Source organism: Dysidea avara, chromosome 10 (genome assembly GCF_963678975.1).
Source record: "Dysidea avara chromosome 10, odDysAvar1.4, whole genome shotgun sequence".
Lineage (NCBI taxonomy): Eukaryota > Metazoa > Porifera > Demospongiae > Dictyoceratida > Dysideidae > Dysidea > Dysidea avara.
This window is the reverse complement of record NC_089281.1, coordinates 10,327,256-10,347,798: the sequence shown is the minus strand read 5'-3', so window position 1 is coordinate 10,347,798 and position 20,543 is coordinate 10,327,256. Positions and strand designations below refer to the sequence as shown.

The window sequence follows — 20,543 nt, the reverse complement described above, 5'->3', positions numbered from 1 at the left end:
CTGACCATTCTCTTGGCAAATCTGCTGGCTTCCATAAAAGTGACCTCGCATTCAGCATCAAGGTTGCCAACCAGGATGACTATGATGTTGGGCTAGCCAGAGTTCTAGCATCACTCAACCAACTGGATATTGCATTGTATGAGTCTCTACTGGAAATGTCATATACCAGTAGAGCACCCGCAGCTCCTCTGTAGTAGCTCCATGTTACAGCTCTGTATGAAGTGTTTAGGTAACAGCTAATTATTAAATTGTGTATCTTGGCATTCATTACGAATATTCAATCACAATTACTCTACATTGATGTACCAATATGGACATGCTTCATAGTTCTATACATGCACAGCGTTTACTTTTTGGTTACTGTTTAGAATGAATATACTTACAATCAATTCTAAGCTGATTTGTAGTTAAACAACTATTGGATGGTACAACAGATGTGATGTAGTAATGTCAACATTAAGTGACATGTGACACATCAGGGATTAATAACAAGAATCGTACAGTGTGTCTAGGAAGAGTATGGCACTATTTTAAGTCCTGCAGTGTTCATCAAGAAGTGGGGTCTTATGTTTTGTTACTGCAGGTCAGTAAAGTCTGAAAAGTATTTTGTACAGTTGACATAAGTAAGCATTATAGATGGGAAAGCACTCCATGTAAACTAATCAGGAAGAAGGCTTTGTGAGGGTTCTGGGACGCATGCATTCAATTCACATATTGCCATATAGCCATTTTATTGCTTTCTTACCACGGACTTTAGTGTCAGTAGTTGGCTATCATAGTACACTAATGATCATGTAGGTAGCCAGTGTGTAGTGTATAGCTATGCTGTAGACCAAGGTGTAGTCACATCAGCCCAATGTATATAATTACCTTAAGGTTTACCGTTATTCAGGTGTCATTATTGTGAACATCCAAATCAACTGCATATATTATCAGTGTATAGTAGAGGGTATAGGTAAACATTACATGGTGGGTAGCTAATAAACCAGGTGTGATGTGTTTTAACAGGATGTGGTTTGTATATGCTTCCAATTGATATTATCTGATTATCACTCCCATAGCATTGGTAGACTAATACAATTTGTCTTCTAGACCAACCTAAGGTATATAGACCATTTCCTGTTCTCAAATTATGTGAATGTAGTGGAAACATGAAGTGTAAAACATTGAAACTTTTGAATGAAAGTACATGGCAACAACAAACAAGACAAGTGTCTTTGTGTGGCCCATACAGTTTGCACATTGTTAATGTACCACCCATCCTGTGAATCTCTGTAATCATATATGGTCTGATGAATACAGCAACAACAAAAATATATCACACAGTGAAACCATATTCATTGCATGTGTTTAAAGTAACCATAGTATCTACTCACATATATAATGTGCATATATAGCTAATAAAGTATATTTATAGTACTGAAAACTTTTATACATGGCTTTACATTATACAGTACATAGCTACCTCTAGCGGAGATCATATTAAAACAAATGGTATGGTCATAAAAGATTTTTTGCATGACCCCTTGTTGTATGCCGCAATTCAAGTATACATGTTCTGTTATGGCAACAAGCAGCAGTTGTGACAATGATTTATATTTTGGAGTTGGCATTGAAGATGAAGTTTCATAACAAAAGTTCAGGGTTTGCTTGTGCTTGCACACAAGAAAGTTTACCCAACTACAGTAATTATATAGGGCTATGACATTGATTACATGCATTTTTAATTGATGAAGAGCGCCTGCTATGTGGCCACTTATAATTGTTGAATTTCTGCATGATCCGCACAGGATGTACTAGAATGTGCTAAATGCTGATTATTATTTCTTTTCACTATGGGCTGTCACCAGAATTGCACAAAAACACATGTTTCCATGGGTGTATCCATTGGACTCAAACTTTTTTTTTGTTTTCTAGCTAGACTTTACCACAAAAGTATTTTAGAAATCACACCATTCATCACAGGACATAAAACTTGCACACAAAGCATATAAACTTGCACATTATTCACTAAAACCTCATTATCAAAAATAATTTGCCTGCCGCTAGCAACGATACAAGTACTGTGCACTATTAACACTGCTAAATGCATCTGTCAGTGTTTTGTAAAATAGCACACATTGGCATAAAATTCAGTTTTACACCTGCAATTATATTGAAATAATGTAGCATTGCCTAACCTGTCAGCATATAGATTGGCCAGCTCCTTGGTTTATAATGCTTGTAAATAGCAACGAGTGCGCAGTGTTCAGTTAGCCAGAGAAATGCTTCCCAATGCACACACCATCTAACAGGCAGGTAGGAAAGACTACATGTAGTGTACAACTTTTTAAGAAGAATTCAACCTAGCTACATTGATTACAAATTTATCATACCATTAAATAGACCACTAAAACTAGACTACAGTTATAATTAGCTGTATGTACCTCTAGAATGCAAGACAAGACCCTGAGAACCCTGAGTGTGTGGTATATACAAAGTAATGATCATATGGCAAATCACTTTTAGTGGTAGGAAAAGGTATTTGGGCAAACTTTATGTGTGTCCACTGAGTAGTCCAGTAGTCCAGTAGTCCAGTGAATGGATACACCCTGTTTCCATGGCATCAAATATAAATGAAATTTTCACTGATGAAATTATAAAGTTTTCAACAAATTTATGTCACTATGTTTTGTGCATGCAGTCTTTTACCATTTATACATAATTATGTCAATCAAACATGTGCTCAGTGAATCATTATACACTGTCAAAAAGCAAAACTATATAGCTACATTGAAAACATAATGATAAAGTCAAGTCACTTTTTGGAACTAATAATTGGTACTTGGTCCAGGTCACACTGTGCTCTGCTAGGGTAATAAAATATAGACCATGCAATACATTGGTCCATTGATACATATAGCTACTAGTATAAAAAGTGGTCTAATTGGACCGTACAGGAACCGAGTAAAATAGCAGCCTAACCATTGCAGCATTAATTTTAATTATGCACTTAAGAGCAGTTCATAATAATAATGGTGAGACCCTGCCTTGTAGTTATTTAACTCTTGTTATGATTGTTAAGATCACCTTAAAAATTTGTATATATATAATTCCATGACCTCATTAATATAGCCACCTCTATACTGAAACCAAGAGTTGAGACCAAATGTTTGTACAAATGCGCTGAGTCAAGTTCACCAATTGATCAAATTAATGCCAGGTGATTGGTTCTGTGATCAAAGAGAAACTTTCCTTTACACTGATCTAAATAGTCGTCCACAACCTTACAAAAATTATAGATCAACTATATAATTATCTGAGGTGTTCCTGTGATTTTTGCGAGGGATCTGCACAAGCAACTTCAACATAAGTACAGTCTCTTAACAGCTTGGATAGTGCTAAGATCCTTGAAGCACTGGGAAACAATAAGATAGAGGCTGAAATGTTACGGGATTCCATCATTGGCTATATACACACTGCCTTATTCCCACTGTTCCTGAAATACGTAGCAGAACCCAACATGAATACATATCTCCAGCAATCCACCTCCCATGCACCTGTATCTCCAGAGCATCACACTAGAGTACCTGTCTTTCTCACTCATCTCCATTTTGGGACTATACTTTGTGGAGGCCATACACATGACACATCCTTGACAGGAGTCCAGAAATTTAGTTAGCTGCCTGAGTGTTCAACTTAAGAGGGAAGCATCTAAAATTATTACCGAATTTCAATTGACTAACACTGTTCAGTGGCCTGCTTTGGACAGCCATGCCCCATGCTAGAGTCAGGGTCAGCAGTGCATTTCTGGTCTCCCCATCTAGGCTAGAATTAAAAAGTTAATAGGGAGTTAGAATTTTGACAATTAAATGCATAAAAAACAGGGACTAACAGCATCTTGCTGCTTGGCAATTCAAAAATCACATAACTGTTTTGCAACCCTCACTAAAGCCATGCCCACGTATTTAGGCGGCATGCATTTGAACCCTGCATCGACCACAAAACGACAACAGAATGAATCCAGCTCTCTTTTATCATGAGATTTTCTCTGAACCAGTGATGCTACTTTGTTAAAATCCTGGCAATAATTCAGCACACGTGCATGTATAGATATCTATGATAATATGGTGCCAGAGGCCTTGACCTATGTAAACACATTATGACAGTTTACACCTGATCCAAAATTGTGTCTGAATGTAGGGATGACCACGTTTCAGTTTTTCAGAAATAAGGGTAGCAAGCTGTTTGCAAACAACAGTTGCTGCTGGTCCCATCCCACCACAACAAGAGAACACCAATGGAGAGAAGGTACCCCTCTCTACTTCATGAGCTCACTCATTATACATACGCCTTTTGTCAAGTTCAGGTCAGCAAAAGCATTGAGCTAAAGGGATGGAGCCGCACATGTGATAAGAGGAGGCCAAAGGATTAAAAATTTTTATGTCAAAAAAATGCCATTCTCGGCTATCCTGTCCCTCAGCACTCATGAACATTGTGACAAAGCCTATATCGCTCTGACAACAATGCTGCTCAGTGTGACATCAGTAGTTACATCACGCAATTCATTATAGCTAATTGAATGAAAACCACCGAAGGAACAGCTGAACTGAGACATGCTCAACAGTCATAGACATAGATTTCCCACAAACACAGCTTGAAGGCAGTGAAGAAGGCTGCTAAGCATTACGAAGACACTACTGAAGGGCATCACGAAAGGCTCCTTTTATATGTAGATCTAAAGCATAGCCATGATCTGATAGAGGAAGGGTGGTAAGCCCTTTCCTCACTAGAAATTAATACAGAACGTTGTAACTAGCAGGTAAGAGTTGATCGGATGCATCTGAGAAAAATTGACTAATTGTTTTCTCTTGCTTACTAGTGCGCAAGCGTAGAAAACCACGTTATTTTCGTGTTGCCCACAGGGTACATGTATGTGTACACAGGACACGTGGACATATGATACACTACCTGCTGTATGGTGAATATGGAACAATGTGTTGATAAGGTGTTGGTGATCGGTGTTGATGTCGGGGGTACTAACACGGATGCGGTTATATTGGAAGGCCATCAAGTACTCGCCCAAGTCAAACACCCAACTACTACGGATCGTACCAGTGGAGTACGAAGCGCCATAGAGAAAGTGATTGACAGTTTTGTCTCCCAGAACAAACAATTTTCAACTCGAAAAGATGTAATAACTTGTACGCTAAGAGTAAATATTGGCACGACCCATTTTGTGAACGCTTTGATTGAACGAAAGAACCTTCAGAAGGTTGGAGTACTTCGTCTCTGCGGATCTGCTTCAGTAGCCCTACCTCCATTTACAGATTTTCCTACATATCTGAAGCAGGCAGTTTATGGAGGTTATAAACTAGTTGATGGAGGGTTTGAGTGCACCAGACAAGAAATAACTAGCATCAACAAGGAACAGATAATTCAGGAAGCTCAAGAATTGTATAACTCTGGAGTACGAAATTTTGTGGTGTGTGGCGTATTCTCTCCACTGGTTCACAGTCAGGAAAATGAAGCAGCAGAAATAATAAGAAATTTGTACCCAGATGTCTCCATAACACAGTCACATGTGGTGAGTACTACAATGTAATTATGGAACTCCCTTAAATTAGTTAGTATTATGAAGTTATATATCCTGGTGTAGAGTCGCCCTTGTAGAGCATTTAATTTTTTCAAGTAAAAGTGATTGTGTGTTAACTATTGCTTGCTGATTATGATAATGTTTTAAAATGCATCCTAGCCATTGCGTATTTTGTAGTTTAATCAACTTGGGTTGTTGGAACGAGAGAGTGCAGCCATCCTGAATGAGTCACTGAAGAATTTATGTCATGATACAATCACTGCATTTCGAAAAGCATTGGATGATGTTGGCTTCCCGGAGAATTGTCCATTTTATCTCTCACAAAATGATGGCACCCTAATCAGGTATGTCTGTGCATACAATATGTATTCAAATTGTATATTAAGAGCTCGTAATATTTATTCAGAGAACAGTCTGAGATGTTTGTTAAATGAGCTCCAGGTGGATACCCTCCTCCATAAAATAAAATACTTGTTAATAGGCATAGAATATCTTATTAGTTATTGACATCAGTGATAAAAGTCTGATGAGATTTCTACACAATTTTCATAGACCTGAAATGCATGTGAACAAAGCTAAGTGGAAGCTGAAGCTACATCATCTGAGGGGCTGTATATTGCATAGAAACTGTCAGTCAGCCAACATGTTCTATTTGTGTTAGAAAACATCCAAGTGGAATAGATAAAGGGACAAGTTTATCCTTAATTAGTTAGCCTTAGTGGCAGCGTTACTAATAGTTCCCATCCATCCTATCTATCCCATCCTAATGATATTGATGTCCATCTATCAGTAATATCGATTTTACTTTTGGTTTACCCGATTTTGATTCAATCACAGGCGAGTTGCTAACTAGTTACCCTGCAGATTTACTTTCTAGCTTGTGACCTGCTGCAGGTCACAAGCTAGAAAGTAAATCTTAGATATATAACCTCATTAAGTCCCCAGGTATTAATGAACTGTGAACTAGTGGAGGTAAATCTTAGATATATAACCTCGTTAAGTCCCCAGGTATTAAAGGAAAATATTCATAAAATTTCTAATTATCATTGTGTGTGTGTGTACTATCATTTACTCTTGATATCATTGTCACAGTTTGTTATATACATGTCACATAGCACAGTGCAGTGGCCTTATTTTTACTTCTATGAATGGAAGTGTGTAGTGTAGACCTGCCTCCAACATAAAGTCCGTTCCAAGTAGGGATGCCGTGATAGTCACGATATACGACATGTCACGACATATATGTCTACGATACGATACGACATACAGTACTGTATGTCGCGATACGTACACGTGACCTCACGTGCACCTGTAAGTGAATAATGGCCATTGTCTCGAGAAATGGACGCCAATTTAACTTTTGCTGCCCCTAGTTTTAAGACTAGAAGTGAAATATGGACTTACTTTGGGTTCATGGCGGACAGTGATGGAATGGTAGTAGACAAGAAGAAAATAGCGCGCCGTCTTTGTCGAGCGATAATTGCCTACTCGGGTAACACGTCCAATATGACGTATCATCTTGAACAATTGCACATCAGCGAATTCAAGAAATACTTAGAGAAAACTGGGAAAACCAACTCTGTCAATGGCGGCAAATTATCCGAAGAAAACACAGTCGTGGATGATGAAACTGAAGCCCAGCCAGAGTCTAAACAACTCACGCTTAGTGCAGCATACAAAAGGACAGCTCCGTTTCTACAGAATAGCCCCAGATACTGTTCTCTGCTTCATGTAACAACAAATTTTATATTTCACACGGTGCAGCCATTAAGCTTAGTGGATGAGCCAGCTTTTTGCAACCTATTACAGGTTGCTGAGCCTAGATTTCAGCTGCCACACCGTACTCACATAACTACAAAAGTTCTACCTGAGGCATACAGTGGAGTTAGTATGGCAGTTGAAAAACAGCTGGCTTTGGCAAGCAAATGTACCATAACAACAGACCTGTGGACATCACAGCTCCAGCACATGTCTTTAACAGTTCATTTCATTGCTGATAAATTCACTCTGCAGAGCAAGTGTCTTCAAACACTTGAGGTCCCACAGGACCATGATGCAGTTCCATTGAAAGATGTACTCTCATCTATGTTTTCGGACTGGAAAATCACAGATAAGGTTTGTGGAGGTATCAGTGATAATGATAGTAACATTGTCAATGCCTTTACTCTGTTAAATATCGACCACTTTCCATGCATAGCTCACGCTTTACAATTGGCAGTCAACAAAAGTTTGAAGGTAGCAAGAGTGCAGAGAATTATTGCACGTTGCAAAGCAATTGTCAGCCATTTCAAGAGATCAGCTAAAGAGACCTACAAGTTACGAGAAAAGCAAGAATTGTTAAAGTTGCCACAACACATGCTTGTTCAAGATTGTGTAACACGCTGGGGTAGCACACTTTCTATGTTTCAGAGACTGATTGAACAACAAACGGCTATTTCAGCAGTGTTGGTGGAAGGGAAGGACGGGCATTTGATGTTGGAAAGTGGTGATTGGGAAGTTGTTGAAATGCTAGTAGAGCTACTGAAGCCATTCCAGCAAACTACCACTGTTATGGAAGCTGTTAGATATCCCACATTAAGCACTGTTAAGCCTCTGCTCTATAAGTTACTTACTAAAACACTGAAGATCACTCAAGGAGACTCTGCTACTTCTAAGGCAGTAAAGCAGAAGATTAAGAAAGACCTGGATGATAGGTATCACAAGCCAGCTGTGGAGAGGATAATCAATATGGCTACTTTCCTAGATCCAAGATATAAGGAACTATCATTTCTTGACTCCTATAGCAAGCAAGAAATTGTAGACATGGTAGAAGAGGAGTTGATTTCTTTGGAATCTGATGGTACAAATCAAGAAATGAGAACTGAAGAAGTTGTGGGTGATGATGATTTAGATCCACCAGTGAGCAAGAAAAAGAAGGGACCGATTTCTAAATTGATAGGAGACTTGTTTGAAGGGCAGAACAGCTCTGGATCTTCTACTTGCAAAGCATCAAAGGAATTAGAGCTCTACAGGGTTGAACAGCCTGTGAAGGACCTTGATTCAGATCCTCTAACATGGTGGAAATCAAGACAGTCAGTGTATTCCCTGTTGTGTCAGTCAAAGCTGTTCATTGCTTTGTAGCAACCAGTGTACCTTCAGAAAGGTTATTCAGCTCATCAGGGAATATCATTTCAAGCAGCAGGAGTCGTCTAACCCCTGAACATGCTGACCAACTAATTTTCCTTTTTGAATACAAAGCTTAACTAATTACCTGACAGCCAGTGACAGGTGACAAAGTTTTAATGGTTTTTAAAATTCATAACTTCAGACTTGTATTCATTAAAATTGTTAATTTGTTACATGATGTTACAAACAATATAGCAACTGTAATAATGTTATAGTTGGATGCAGTGGCTTGGCGTTGGTTGATAAGTGATGACATTTTACCTTTAGATAGATATAATACACATACAACCAACTGAACAAAGTGGCTTATGTCGTGACATGTGACATAAAAATTTCTGTATCGTGACACCCCTAGTTCCAAGTATTGTAATGAATGTTGGGATTAATACGCCAGCAACTTTTATGTCACCATCCTCCAGTAGGCTTGTTAATGCCGTGATACAGTGCACACTTATTACCCATTGTCACTGTCTTTGGTAGTAAAATGGACCTCATTAGAACATGCCATTGGATCACCAGTGATTCCATGAAATCCATCAATTGTAAGTTTGTACTTATCTTTAGCTGATGCCACTTTAAACGTATCGTATTGCAGGAAGATTTTGCTACCATCAGTAAACTTTATGTCCATTCTCATTTCCCAACCGCCTTGGCCGGTAAGACAATAGAGGGCTCTAAGCCCATACCAAAATTCACCTTGCCAATCCCATCTTCATACTCAACCCAGGTCTTGTTAAAGTTAACGGATCCATCTTGTCTCCTCTGTACTACTAACCATCCTCCTCCTCCATTGATAGTGTCACAATAAGCCTCAACTTCCAAGTGATCATTTCTACAGAAATTGTTAATTACATACTGTAGATCAGGAAATATTCGACAGTAAGAATATTTTGTGGTTGCCTCGACCAACGAAGATAAATTACGCGAAATGTTTTCGCTCTTGAATATTTTCTATTTGAGAAATATTTTTTGGAAGTTGAGCCATTGAAACACTTGAGGAATGAGTACGCTGTTGGAAACGGAAGACTGATGGCCTACCATCAGTGCCCAATATCTACCAGAATAAGTTTGCATGCCACTGTAGCTGCAATTTTAATACCGTAAGTCGGGTTGTTAAGCGCATGCGCTTATAATTTTCGGAGAAACCTTTTGTAAAAATCATACTATCTGTTAGGCCCATACGCCTAATAAATAATTATGGTGAGTGTAACACGGAATCACTATGTTGTAATAGAGTAGTTAATAGTTTGTCACGCCAGTATGTAAGGGTATTTGACTCCATTTTCGGGTGAATTCCTTTGTGATGAACGAAATTATCACTATCCAGATGGCTGATTTGCTGTATACATAGCGAAGAGAGACCTCAAGGGAGATGCAAGCGCTTGAGGAGACTTTAATTTTTCAGTATTTTCAGCTTTTCTTGCTGTGTGTAGCTCTATCATCGCATTTTGCCATGTGCGCTTATCATCCATGATTAATTACAAGAAATGTGTATGCGCTTAACAAATAATATGCGCTTAACAGATATATGCGCTTAACAACCTGACTCTACGGTATGATTATAGTGTCTAGTGGTCGAGGCTGACCTAAAGCTCCGTCACAGCTAGGAATGAATTGCACGTTCATTGTACCTGTTATCGGTTTTATCCTATCTTTCACGTTCCTTTCTGGCACACGGAATGCATAGCGACTACTACCACTAGATAGTAAAGAGCACACCGCTATGCTACTACAGTGCTAGCTTCTGAACCTGACAGTGTGCTGACCACAAATACAGCATCAACATGAATAGCCCTATGTTTAATTATTTGCTGTACAGAAATATTCACTGGTAAAATATTTTCGTGGTTTGAGCTGTCCACGAAAATATAACACATTAATTTATTTTATAGCTAAACTATCTCAAATGAAAATTTCCCGATTTACGGTATACTCCTGATAGTTTAGTGTTTCTGGTAAAGCTGAGGTGACCATACCCTAGATTACAACAATCATTGATAATGTGATTGTTATCATTCTGACCATATGCATTGACCAATGGTACTATTACTGTATCCAATAATAGTGTAATAATGGCCATTACTGGAGTGCAACTGCTAGCCCATTCACTGTTATTTCTTTTATACCAGTAATGAAGCCACTATAAATAGTATAAATAGAATGGTATATCCTAAAATAGCTTTGTGCACTAATGGCTTAGATGGTGGCAATGTTATTAATAGAACAATATAATTATATCCTAACTAAATAATACTAGTTGTGTCTTTACGCTAGTAGCTATCTAGCCAACGTGTAGCTTATAAGTTATCAATGGTACTGTGTGTTCATAGTGAAGTGAAGGCCAAAGAGTTACCAGTACTAACAATATCATCAGGTCCTACTAATAGTATGAGAGGTGCTGCCTTCCTCAGCGGAGTAGAGGATGCTGTAGTGATATTGGAGGGACCACTACTGATGTTGGAGTTATAAAGTCTGGTTTTCCTCGTGAAGCCTCTGGCTACTCTAAGGTATTACAGACATATACAACAGTATGTTCAATGATTCACGCAAATCATCTAAAAATATATCAACGTGATTTGTAATTACGTAATCTAACATAGTACTACAATGATGTTGTCTAACATGTGTACATTGCACATAATACTATATATCAGTATATGCGCATGTTGGACAAAGTTTATAAAATCATTTTTTTAAGCTACCAGGTGTAGATGTACGTACCAGATTTCGTCATCCAGATGTGATAAGTATTGGCCTAGGTGGAGGCTCAATAATAAGACGTAACAATGTGAGCTGTACCTGTGTATTGTAATAGTGTATTATATAATCATTATGTACTGTTCAGAACAACATTGTTCAAGTTGGACCAGATAGTGTTGGACACCAATTGCAAAAGGAAGGAGTTTCGTTTGGTGGTGATGTCACTACTGCCACAGACATTGCTATGGCTACTGGACTGTTGGCTCCATTTGGTACTGCTAAACTGCCCCAAACTATTGGATGTCAAACAGCTTATGCTGCCAGCATGCATATCTACAAGATGATTGGTGACACCATTGATGCCATTAAGGTTATGTATGTTTTTGTATGGGATGGCATAGTTTGTTGTGTTGTGATTATTTTCAGTACTATCTGCAGCACCTCTTGTATATTGGTTCTGAGTGTGATGCTCTTTCATGGGTTTACTGATGTAATCGAAATATAGAATTAAGGTATTCAAAGTGTATACACTTTGAATACCTTAATTTTTTTATATATGAACACTTTGAATACCTTAATTTTTTATATATATGAGCTTGATGAATTTTGTCCAATTGCTCTATGGTATAGTTAAAATGAGTTTAACACTATTTAGAGACCCAAAGACGATGTGGGTGAGGGCTACCCATGATTAAGTGTTTTAGCTGTGTCCTTGGCAACTAAGCCAAGCCCACATCATCTGAGAGGCTCTCAATCACGTAGAAACTTTGTAAGCTCTTTAGAAAATTTCTTTGAGCAAAGAATATAAAAGAAAGAATGCTAGTATGAAGATTTACCCTTCAAGTTTTATAGTGTCAGTGCCAGATCTTTACATTAGTGTATTGATGCCAATGATGTCTGTCCAAAAAGTGAGGCTACTTCATTTTTGGCTTTGCTGATTCTTTTTTGCTGAATATAATAAACAACCACCCGGCTAGACCGCAAGTTAGTAATCCCTCTACAGGGTTCAATTCTAGATAGTAACCTCACGAAGAACATATTAGTTTAGACAATAAAATACTTTAATTGAACAGTCATACTGTACTACTCACTACAATATCAAGACACACGGTAGTGCGGCCCAAGAAGCCGGCGCGTAACACCCGTGAGTATATTGACAGGAAGAAAGAAAACGCAATTTTCGCACCTCCGTAGCTCTGTGCTGCCTTGATGAAACAAGACGAGTTTTGCTGTGGACACTCCCTCCAACTGCAGCACTCCACATTCCAAATTTTAGCGAAATCGCTTCACGCGTTCCCGAGATATGCGACTTCAAAAATTGGTTTAGTTTCTTCGTTTTTTTTTTCTTATTTTTTTTCCTCTTGTCGCACACTTACAAAAACTGCTATAAAACGCGAATGCCATATCCGATTGCCTTGAAATTTGCCACACAGAAGGGGGGTATAAAGGCGCATCTCGGTACGGGGTATAAAGGCGCATCTCAGTACCAACTTTGGCTGGAATACGATAAACAGGCAAAGAGTTATGAGCGATTATTCACGACAAATAACACCAATATGTTGTCACACCTACAGGTTAAACCGTGTATGGGAAGAAGCTGAAAATCGGTGGGTGAATAGGTTAACTATTGAACCTCAAACTTTTTGTGGTTTGAAAGAAATCGAGCTAAAAACCAGGAAGATACAACAAAAAAAACCAACACTGTGTAGCAATTATGCAATCGAGATTAGCTAATAAAAAAACGACTGCTTGCCACGCCTACCATGCACCAAGTTGGATTTCATGTTATAACTCCGTGGCTTTAAGTCTGATTCTTCTACACCATTGGTGAGCCTTTCTAAGATGATTACTCCATCTGTACAACGATTTTCAAAGCATTACCCCAAGCGGTTTATCGCAAGTGCGAGATCGAGATACTCTAATAGAGCAGTCATCCTAATAGAGCAGTCACCCTGAAGAGAATTCAAGAGATCAGTCAGAAACAAGAAACCTGTATAGAGATCAGCTACACGCAAGTCATCCTGTAAAGAGATCAGCTAGAAGAAGTTACCTTGTAGGGAGTTCATGCAACTATGGAAAGAGATTGTTCAACTAGAAGAAATCACCTTGTAGAGTTCAGCTACAAAGAAACCACCATGTAGAGATTTCAGTTACAAACAAATCGCCCTGTAGAGAGATCAATAGGAGAAGTTACCTTGCAGAGAGTTCAGCTACAAAGAAACCATCATGTAGAGAGTTCAGCTACAAACAAATCTCCCTGTAGAGAGATTAGCTAGAAGAAGTTACCTTGTAGAGAGTTCAGCTACAAAGAAACCATCATGTAGAGAGTTCAGCTACAAACAAATCTCCCTGTAGAGAGATCAGCTAGAAGAAGTTACCTTGTAGAGAGTTCAGCTTCAAACAAATCACCCTGTAGAAAGATCAGCTAGAAGAAGTCACCTTGTAGAGAGTTCAGTTACAAAGAAACGACCATGTAGAGAGCTCAGCTACAAACTAGTGACCTTGTAGAGACATCAGCTAGAAGAAGTTACCTTGTAGAGAGTTCAGCTACAAAGAAACCATTCTTTAAAGAGCTCAGCTGCAAACAAATCACCTATACAGAATTCAGCTACAAACAAATCACCCTGTAGAAAGATCAGCTAGAAGAAGTTACCTTGTAGAGAGTTCAGTTACAAAGAAACCACCATGTAGAGAATTCAGCTACAAACTAGTGACCCTGTAAAGACATCAGCTAGAAGAAGTTACCTTGTAGAGAGTTCAGCTACAAAGAAACCATTCTTTAAAGAGCTCAGCTGCAAACAAATCACCTATACAGAATTCAGCTACAAACAAATCACCCTGTAGAGAGATCAGCTAGAAGAAGTTACCTTGTAGAGAGTTCAGCTACAAATAAATCACCCTGTAGAGAGATCAGCTACAGAGTTCAGCTACAAACTAGTGACCTTGTAGAGACATCAGTTAGAAGAAGTTACCTTGTAGAGAGTTCAGCTACAAAGAAACCATTTTGTAAAGAGCTCAGCTGCAAACAAATCACCTGTACAGAATTCAGCTATGAACAAATCACCCTGTAGAGAGATCAGCTAGAATAAGTTACCTTGTAGATAATTCAACTACAAACAAATCTCCCTGTAGAGAGATCAGCTAGAAGAAATTACCTTGTAAAGAGTTCAGCTACAAAGAAACCACCATGTAGAGAGTTCAGCTGCAAAGAAATCACCCTGTAGAAAGATCAGTTAGAAGAAGTTACCTTTTAGAGAGTTCAGCTACAAAGAAACCATTCTGTAAAGAGCTCAGCTGCAAACAAATCACCTGTACAGAATCCAGCTACAAACAAATCACCCTGTAGAGAGATCAGCTAGAAGAAGTTACTGTACCTTGTAGATCTTTCAGCTACAAACAAATCACCCTGTAGGGAGATCAGCTAGAAGAAGTTACCTTGTAGAGAGTTCAGCTACAAAGAAACCACCATGTAGAGAATTCAGCTGCAAACAAATCACCCTGTATAAAATTCTGCCACAAACAAATTGCCCTGTAGAAAGATCAGTTAAAAGAAGTTACCTTGTAGAGAGTTCATCTACAAAGAAACCATTCTGTAAAGAGCTCAGCTGCAAACAAATCACCTGTACAGAATTCAGCTACAAACAAATCACCCTGTAGAGAGATCAGCTAGAAGAAGTTACCTTGTAGATCGTTCAGCTACAAACAATTCACCCTGTAGAGAGAGCAATTAGAAGAAGTCACCTTGTAGAGTGTTCAGTTCACCATGGAGATTTCTGTAATCAATATAATTATATATATATATATATATAAATTGTACATTTACTGATAAAATATTTAAAGTACATCTACTTCATCTTTTCTTCCTGTGGTAAAGAAAAAAACGTAGGTTAAAAAAGTCCCAAAGCCGGCCATATAACAAATACAAAAAGAAATGAAATCTAATCCAAAACAGCCAAGCTGTAAAAAAAGTGTGCGGCCCTCAAAAAGGCTATGATGAAAAAAGATGTGAAATCCACGGTAAAAATTTTAATAATGACAAGTCAGGTGAATTTTGTGCCAAGACCAAGCAGCACAAAAATTCACCTGAATTGTCGTTATTAAAATTTTTACCATTAACCTACCATCACAGCCATTTCTTGGCCGCCACCTTGGATTTCACATCTTTTTTCACCATAGCCTTTTTGAGGGCCACACACTTTTTTTTACAGCTTGGCTGTTTTGGATTAGATATCACTTACGTTCATAACCTCTGGTGTCATATAATTATACAGTACATTATAGACCTCATCCAAGGATGTTCCTGTACTACTGGTGGGAGGTGGTAGTGTTCTAGTAGATACTGACAACTGGGTGTTCAAGGGAGTCTCTGTCATGCAAAGAACACCTCACTTTGATGTGAGTGATTGTTTATCAACACCAGTTATATGTTATACTTGTGTTAAATACAATTTCTGACATCACAACACTCCTATAGGTAGCTAATGCAGTAGGTGCTGCTATAGGACAAGTCAGTGGCGAGTACAGAGACATGGCGTCGTTGTCATCACCAGAATACAGAGATCTGTTGATTGATGAAGCTATTACAAAAGCCAGAGAACAAGCTATAACCAATGGAGCAAACCCTGACACAATTACAGTGATAGAGAAATCCATAGATCCTGTGCCTTATGTTGGAGAAGTTGGGAAGTTTAATGTAGTGAATCTTTACATTAAAGTTGTTGGAGATTTGCAACAAGATGTTGACAAGAAGGATATTATCAGTGCAACTAATCCTGTGGTCACCACCAACCCTCAACCACCCACTACTGATCATAGTAAAATAGAAAGAGCAGATAATCCACACTGGCCATATGAGAATGAGGAAGTCAAGAAACTCGACAAACAGTTCGGACTACCAGATCCTGTGATAAGTATGTTACTACTTGACATACAATATAGGAATCTGATAAGTTGATGAATCCACTCTTCATCGGCTTTGGTATATTTAATGTTGATGAAAATCAAGAGATCATAGATCAAAAAATCCTCTTTTAAAGGCACTTACTAATGTTTTGACAAATTCAAATAATAAAACTGATTCTCAACTGTTCCTTTCCTGTTGTATGGTATAATGCAAAGTAAATATTAATCTGTGTGTACTAGTGACAATCTTGGTACCATAGATGTAGTAACAGGGGCTAGAGCCTCCCCCCTCCCCCCTTGTTTTAGAGGGGCTTAATATCGATATACTCTAATAGAGCAGTCATCTACTAAATAAAGCAAAGTGATCCCCTGTGTTCCACATACTGAGTGAGCTTTACCCATTGTACAAATTGTATTAACCAGTCACCACCTTGCTTTGCCCCCTCATATTAGTTTTGTTGCTACACCTTCAGTAATTAGGGTATAGCGTAAACTATTTAGCTTTAAAAACAAACTTTATCTATGCTCAGAAACTTACTACTAACTAGCAAGTGCTAGGTAAAAATAATAGACCAATCAATGTAATTGCAAAAGTTCATTATCAGCACTCTTATTTGGTAGTTGGTACCTTTGTGTTGATTTTTTTTCTTTTTATAGCTATCATTCATACATCATGCTAGTATTGCTTGTTGTATGAATTTTAAATTCTACAGACTCCTCAGGAGAGTGGGTTCTGTCTGCTCAAGATATTGAGTGCTTGTGTATTGGAGCTGGTATTCTGGGCTGTGGTGGAGGTGGGAGTCCTTACTTTGGTGAACTCTTGGCCAAGAAGGAAATCAACAATGGAAAGGAAATGAAAGTTGTAAACCCACTGAGGTATGATTGTATACTTTACCATACTCAATATAATTATGCTGCTACAGTAAATAATAGCATTAACATTTTTTGACAGACTCGATCCATCTCAACAAGGATTGTGTGCTCCTGTAGCATTCATGGGTGCTCCTACTATTTTAATAGAGAAGGGAGTGTCGGGTACTGAAACATTAATGGCCCTTGAGGCTGTGAAGAAGCTACTTGCTTCTGGAGTGTGTGAAGAAGCTAATGACTATGGGAAGACGTCTGTAGGTGTTGTTGAAGTCAAGCAGTCCACCAAGTATTCAGGTATTTATGAAGCAACTGGATGGGAGAAAGTTGATATGTCCAGAAAAATTAGTGAGGTTTGTTGTACAAGCATTTAAAATGATACAATATTTCAAAAAGGACAAAAAAAATTACTGCATTATTTTGTTGTGAAATTGGTGGACTGAATTCTGTGGAACCTCTCTTACTAGGAGCCAAATGTGGTATGCATGTACATGCTTGTGTGATTGTTTGTGCATGCACAAATTGTGCATTAGCCTGTCTGTACTAAGACATAAGGTAGCGTATTGCGTGGCTCATGGAATCCTTGTGCGACTATATTATACAAGAACTACAAAAAAAAACTTTAATTGTGGGAATTTCCCCCAGGGTTGGACACATACTTATGTCAAATTTGAGGTGTGTATGATGTATTGTAACATGCCCCTTATGTATCCATCCGAGAAAAGAAAATTGATAGGAAGAACATAAGGCAAATGATGAAGGCATGCATCTTGTAAGTTATTTATCACAATTTTAATACATACCACTTAAAATACACAAGAAAACCAGCTGAAGTTTCTTGCAGACCTTGATCATGAGTTACAAACATCCTCTAACGAAATAGGAATTGAATTGAAGATCACAGGAATTATACAAAAAGCAGCTTTGAATTGTTCAGATAACTGAAGCCATATATGTGTAGAGGTCTGTTGAAAATATCTGGGTGAAAAAGTTGTGAAATCAAAGCCATTATTAAAAATTTTTAGCATTAACATCATTGCAGTCATTTCTTGGCCGCCACCTTTGATTTCACAACTTTTTCACCCAGACTTTTTAAGGCTGCACCATTTTTTCACAGCTTGGCTGTTTTTGTGTGGATATACTATACTCAAAATACTTTAATAGCAGTCATTTCCGATTTTGGATAAAGAAGGGTCGGATAACTGGGGTCTACTGTATATTTCAATACAACATTCAGCAAGTATTAATTACTAATAACAGTTACCTCTGCTATTTGCCTGTAGAAAAATAAAAACAAACACGAGCCATAAGTAAAGCTGGCTTGTGGTTTTATATATGTACAAAAGGTTGATCTGTAGGCTAGTTGAAAATGTGATATCAAAGGGCATCAAACAAGAAATCCCTATGACATCCTTTTCAATTTACATTGGTGGCCACACTTTTTCATTGTTCAGCTGTTTCAATTAGATATATAATATAATATTATCTGTTCTACAGGGATGCCTGTACTTGATGCTGATGGGATGGGTAGAGCATTTCCTGAGCTACAAATGTTTATACCATTCATCTACAACTCTGCCCCATATCCAAGTTGTGCTGCTGACAACAAAGGGAAAGTTGTGGCTATTTCCCATTCTGAATCCGCTAAACAACTGGAAAATGCCATGAGAATAGCCTGTGTTGAGATGGGGTAATGATCACTGTGTTACACATGCATGTTTTAAATTTTTGTGTTGCTTGTGCTTTGTAAGTAAGCTATATAAAATAAGTTCATGGAGATATACTTAATGCCTGTGTGTCTTCAACAGGTTTAGCTGTGCTGTCACCCTGGGTAGTTTAACAATTGATGAAGTCAAGAGTATGTGTATATTGCACACACTCAGTAAGGCCTGGTGTCTGGGAAGAGCTGTACGTCGAGGACAGCTAGCCAAAACTGACCCAGTTAATGTTGTTACTACAAGTATGAATGGGAGACTGATTATCAGTGGAAAGGTATGGATAGTCTCCAGACATGTACCTTCTTACATGTCTATCATGATTATATGTTCACAGATAATTGATATCCATCGAGCTACTGAAGGAGGGTTTAACCAAGGCTACCTAATAATTCAAGGATCAGGTAAGTTTACTGGCTCAAAAGTTCGAGTTTTGTTCCAGAATGAAAACCTTGTTGCACACTGTGAAGATGATAGTACAGATAGTATGGGAAAAATAATTGCTACAACTCCAGACCTGATCTCAGGTATGCCTATGCATGTATCTTCTAGTTAATTGCACAATAATTAACAAAATACTCTAATTAAGCGGTCAATTAAACAAGTTGACACTGTACTTCTAGTTGCCCAGGCAGTTAATACTATCTTTAATTGATCTTGTATATAATTTAGTGCTATGCTATTTAGCTAGGTAAATATTGTAATTAGTTTATTTCATAATTCATGAATTATGTAATTACGTTGCTATGCACTGCTAAAGAAGCGTAACTCTAACAAACAACAAATTACACACAGAAGTATCTTTTCAATTTATAGTACATCTATTGTGTTTTCTCAGACAAATTGTTTAGAGAGGCTGCCTCTTCATTTTAAGCATGCCCTTTCACCTCGATATTCCTGCGCCTGGTTAAAAAGGTAGGGATGAGTCAATTAATTTTTAGAATATAGGAAGACAAAAGCAAGGAGAAAATGCTGGCATAGTAGGACTAAATTTAGCGAAATGCACTTGTACTTGAGAAAATTGAAAGTAAACAATTGTGGTATATGGTATATCAAGAATTACCAGAATGATTGAGCCATCATTGGAGATTATGATGCTCTAGTAAAACAGTCACCACAAACATGTCATCAACTTAGATTTACATGTGCTATGTTAGTAAAGTCCAAGCAAATACAATCCTTCTGGTAAAATGAGGATAAGGTGAAAAATAAAAGAATCATTGGAAAGAAAATTGGAAGAGTAAAGTTAACTAGCCGTAACAGAGTTTGTCATTATAATAAAACAATGATGCATCTTTATATCATCCGTAGTGCTTGATTCAGACAAAGGAGAAACCATTACTACTGAAGAGGTCAAGTTTGGGATAAGAGTTGCAGTGATTGCCATGGCAGCTGATCCACAGTTAACCACCAAAAGAGCACTAGAAGTAGTTGGACCAAGAGCATTTGGTTATGACTTTGATTATGTTCCTTACAATAATAGTACAATGTAACAACTGTAGTATGGATGAACTGTATTATTACATAATACATGGTTCACTCAGTAATTATCATAAAATATATACCGGTATGTATATGGTAAATGTGTACACAATACACTCCATGTGTTGGCATGTGAC

The 20,543-nt window shown here is 37.9% G+C and overlaps 1 pseudogene; it reads left to right on the top strand.

The window, feature by feature from the left end:
- Positions 1-4,905: 4,905 nt before the first annotated feature.
- On the top strand, positions 4,906-20,486 carry LOC136268906 (uncharacterized; annotated as a pseudogene).
- The last annotated feature ends 57 nt before the right edge of the window (positions 20,487-20,543 follow it).